Source organism: Euleptes europaea, chromosome 10 (genome assembly GCF_029931775.1).
Source record: "Euleptes europaea isolate rEulEur1 chromosome 10, rEulEur1.hap1, whole genome shotgun sequence".
NCBI lineage: Eukaryota > Metazoa > Chordata > Lepidosauria > Squamata > Sphaerodactylidae > Euleptes > Euleptes europaea.
This window is the reverse complement of record NC_079321.1, coordinates 11,726,766-11,731,737: the sequence shown is the minus strand read 5'-3', so window position 1 is coordinate 11,731,737 and position 4,972 is coordinate 11,726,766. Positions and strand designations below refer to the sequence as shown.

At 45.8% G+C, this 4,972-nt stretch overlaps 1 pseudogene; it reads right to left on the bottom strand.

Annotated features, from left to right (window-relative positions):
• Nucleotides 1–564: 564 nt before the first annotated feature.
• Nucleotides 565–4,592, bottom strand: LOC130483936 (60S ribosomal protein L9-like; annotated as a pseudogene).
• Nucleotides 4,593–4,972: the final 380 nt, after the last annotated feature.

The window sequence follows — 4,972 nt, the reverse complement described above, 5'->3', positions numbered from 1 at the left end:
GGGGGGGCAACCTCTTCTGGACCCCATAAAATCGGAACCCCTGACCCAATCTTCACCAAACTTGAGGGTTCTTGCAAGGAGAGTCCCTTCAAGCTACCCTAAAAATTTGGGACATCTACCTGCAAAAATGCTCCCCAGAGCTGCGAAAAGCCGCAAAAAGTTCCCATAGGCTTTAATGGGCCTTTTTTTTTTCAGGAAACCCAGAAAAAAGCCCAATTCCCATGTTTGGGATTTTGGCTTAATTCGTGTTTCCCCCCCAAAAATCGGGCCCAATAAACCCAAACCTGAATTTTACTGGTTGTTTTTTTGTTTTTTGTTTTTTTGCACAGCCCTAGGTTTTCTCAGACATCATGCAACCAGCTGGATTCATACACCTTTGGGCTTGTCATCTTTGCATAACATCTTAATGCTGGGTTTGTGAACTTCAGTTTGCCACAACTCAGACAGTCCCACCAGACGTGGGCTGGGAGTTGTCTTTTTGAAGCTCCCAGTGATTTTTGTTTTCTTTTTTAAAAAGATATTTGTTTTATTGTTCATCTTGTACACCAGACTTCGATCCTGATTTGTAGGTGTCCAGTCCTGGGTGGTCATTTCAGAATTGAAGAGTTTATTCATCTGCCTGTTGGACTGTTCCCTTTTCAGACACATAGATACCATCTGAGAATTTTCTGATTATCTTTGTTTTTGACTGTAGTAGCCTGCTGGATCAGGGCAGCAGAATTAGATACCAGTTCAATGTCATTTCCTTCAAGAATCAGCTCATCCTTCTGGGGTTGAGATACTGCACAGTTGACACCTGGCCTCACGCGCACCCAACAGATATACTTCTTCCTAAGAAAGTTACAGATTTCTACAAGTGAGCCATTTTCCTATATAACCACGTTGATGGGGAAGTGAGCATACACAGACCTCATCTTGTAACCTCATTCAGTGTGACACCCTTTATCATATTTTGCACATGACTGCAAATAGTACGAACGGAGGCCAACTCCTTTCTGTTACCCCACCATTGATCAACTCACAGTGTTTCTTGCCCATTGATCAACTCTTGCGTTTCTTGCCCAAGAGAGAAAGTTCTGCATTGATGTGGTTGAAGTCCCGTTGGGGCCCTTCACAATAACTGTCCAGCCCTTCAGATGAAAGTTGACTTTGTCAGGGATGTCAACAGTCTGGTTGCTGAGGATGGTCTTCGTTTTAAATCTAACTAGAAAAAAACTTCTTGTTAACAAAAAAAAAAAAAGGAGGAAAAGCGCTCCCAGTGATTTTTCAGTTGTTGGGTGTGGGGGGACCGAGTTTTGATCAGGACCATGGGAGGAGGTTTTTACCTGTACAGCCATAGCCACCTTGAGCGTAACAGGAAAGGCAGGTCAAATATTTAAAATAAAATAACCTGATGTGATTGTCAACCAGCCGTCGAGTGTTCCTTTTGGGCCAAAACCAACCTACCTCGATAACTCCCCTCCCTGCTTGCACTACATAACACTCCCCCCTCCCACCCATGTTGAAACTGAAAACACAAACTTTCTCCCTTGTACCTTTAAAATCCAGACGTGGATGTTTACTTAAAAGCAAACTGCATATGAAATTGTGCTGTACGGTTACGCAGCAATCTACAAATGACAAAATAAAAAGAGATGTATTTAGGCATGAGGGGGGGGGGCTATATTCAGCTCCCAGCTGTCAGCTCTTCATCCCCTGCTGATGTCATCCATCTAAAAGATACAAGTGAATTCATTGTATTGCACATTGGTGCTTGCTTCCCTTTACAAAGATGTGTTCTTAGCCATAATAAGCACTGGCTAATTTTGTTTCATTTATAGAATCTCCATTGTCCTAAGAGCCAGATGTTCTTTCCATTTAGGTTGCAAATGCTGGGGTCATTAAGCCTCATTAATCCTCCAGTTTTTGCGTTTTAAAATAAAACTGGCAGGGAGAAGAGCTAGCAGATGCCACACATCCCTGGTTGGCAGATTGACAGTTCCCTCCTAAACAGAGTCCAGCCTTTCTAAGCTAGGGTTGCCAGCTCCGGGTTGTGAAATACCTGGAGAATTTAGGGGTGGAGCCTGGGGAGGGCAGAGTTGGGGGAGGGGATGGACTTCAGTGGGGTATAATACATAGGGTTGCCAACCTCCAGGTGGTGGCTGGAGATCTGCTATTACAACTGATCTCTAGCTAGGGTTGCCAACCTCCAGGTACTAGAGTAGCTTATAAATATTTGCACTTTGTGTATATACAGTTTCCTGTACTGTTTTTCTAAACCTTTTGGTACGAGTACAGAGGTGCCGTTTTTCTCCCCAACCTCCAGGTACTAGCTGGAGATCTTCTGCTATTACAACAGTTCTCCAGGCGACAGGGATCAGATCACCTGGAGAAAATGGCCGCTTTGGAAATTGAAGTCCCTTCCCTCCCCAAACCCTGCCCTCTTCGGGCTCCACCCAAAAAACTTCCCACCGGTGGTGAAGAGGAACCTGGCAGCCCTATCTCCAGCGGATAGAGATCAGTTCACCTGGAGAAAATGGCCGCATTGTCAATTGGACTTAGGGTTGCCAGGTCCTTACCAGCTGGAGATCAGTTGTAATAGCAGGAGATTTCCAGGTAGTACCTGGAGGTTGGCAACCCTAATTGGACTGTATGGCATTGAAGTCCCTCCCCTCTCTAAACCTCACCATCCTAAGGCTCAGCCCCCAAAGTCTCCAGGAGGGGCTGGAGATCTCCCAGAATTACAACTCATCACCAGACAACAGAAATCAGTTTCCCTGGAGGAAATGGCAGCTTTTGGCAGCTGATCCACCAATTCAGTGCCCACGGTCTTGATAACGTATTCAGATATAAATCAAACATAACCAGTGTTTCTTTCTGTCCCTCAGTATATGTGAGAGAGGGAAAAAGAATACAAGCAGATTTCTGAGATGCTTAAAGGACCCTTGGGGTAGCAGCAAGCATTACCACGGGACAGAAAGTGAGCATTTGTGTGGGGGATAGGCTACATGCTCATCAAATCCATGCACCGAAAATGCTTCCTCATGGAAGCTATTTGCTAAAAGACAGCAGAATCTCATTTGCGGGAATTCTACCATCTGGGGTGTAATTGCTTTATTGCCAGTGGGATTAATCTCTGAGCAAATGAGCACTAGAAAGGGAGAGAATGCTAATAGCCAGTTTGGATTGCAGAAAGGAAGATCTCGGTTAAATTGCGTAAACCGTGTCTACAAAACATTTGTATACTTGCAAATAATTCGCTGATGAAGTCAAAGGCTCTGTTACAACAACAACAACAAAAAAGCCTGCCCGGCTGAAGCTCAAATCCATGGCAGGTATCACTAGGTATCCCCCCCTTTTTTTCCTGCTTTGGAAAATGATTAACCTGACTTTCCCCTCCCTTTTCTCAGTGATTGATCCAGAAAGGTGACACCTCTCCTGTATTGGTTCTTTTCAGGTCTTCCAGGGGCACATGAAAACAGCGGGGTCTTTCAAAGGAAGACGTCTTCACCGGAACAGTATCGGGAGGATTCACCTTCGAATCACCTGCCTCCTGATAATGTAATCCTTGTCTCCTTCCAATATATAGTGTTGAAAATATGCAAGAGCCACTGTGGTGACTCAAGCGTCGGACTGGGATCTGGGAGACCGAGGTTGGAATCCCCGCTCTGCCGTGGAAGCTCATTGGGTGACCTTGGGCCAGTCACACACTGTCAGCCTAACCGACCTCACAGGGTTGTAGTGAGGATTAAGTGGAGGAGAGGAGAATTATTCAAGCTGCTTTAGGTCCCCGTTGGAAGTAAAGTTGGGGTAAATGAGAAAAAGGTGTGGGTGAGCAAGTGCATGCCCAGATGACATGACCAAAACTCAGCAGGCAAAATATATTGGGAGGTGCAGGCACAGAAGAACGAGGTAGCACTTAATGTTGTCTGAATGTGTTATGTCGGAGCCTCAGGAGGGCAGGGTTTGGGGAGGGGAGGAACTTCAATGGGGTGTAAAGAATCCACCTTCCAAAGCAGCCATTGTCTCCAGGGGAACTGATCTCTATTAGCTGGAGATAAGTTGTAATAGCGGGAGATCTCCAGTTAGTACCTGGAGGATGGCAACCCTAGTCACCTCGAGTCTGTCAGTATCACAGGCATAGTATGGCAGTGCTGTTCCACTGTGGGATATCCATTGTGTGTCCCCAATCACAGCCAATCCTACCCACCATATCAAGCAAGGGTGGCTCCATCCGTCCAGCAGATCCAGCCGAGGTGGATGGGTTTCCTAAATCAAAGAGGGAGGAAAATGTAGATGCAGAGAGCCAGTGTGATGTAGTGGTTAAGAGCAGTGGTTTTGAGCGGTGGACTCTGATCTGGAGAACTGGGTTTGATTCCCCACTCCTCCACATGAAGCCAGCTGGTGACCTTGGGCAAGTCACACTCTCTCAGCCCCACCTACTTCACAGGGTGTCTGTTGTGGGGAGGGGAAGGGAAAGGTGGTTGTAAGCGGGTTTGAGTCTTCCTTAAGTGGTAGAGAAAGTCGGCATATAAAAACCAACTTTTCTTCTTCTCGTTCAGAGACTCATCTGACCGTCACCGAGCTGGCAGGAGGTGTTTCATGACGGACATCCCTAGTTTCATTTCCAGCAGGTCTCCCATCCAAATACCTGTCAGGGTCAAGGCTGAGTGTGTGTGACTGGGCCCAAGGTCACCCAGCAAGTTTCTATGGCAGAGAGAGGGGATTTGAACCTGGGTTTCCCAGATCGTTGTCCGACACCTTAACCACTACACCACACTGGCTCTCCCCTATCTAATGAATATAGTAAAAGGCATATCTGGTATAAATGAAATTTCTTTTGTTAAGAGACTGATTCTGAGAGGAGAGAGAGAGAGAGAGAGAGAGAGAGAGAGAGATTAAATTCAGACTACATTCCCAAAGGAAACAGTTGCATGGAAACTCAGATGAAATTTATTTCATATAGAAACAGTATTTGCATATTTTATTCGTT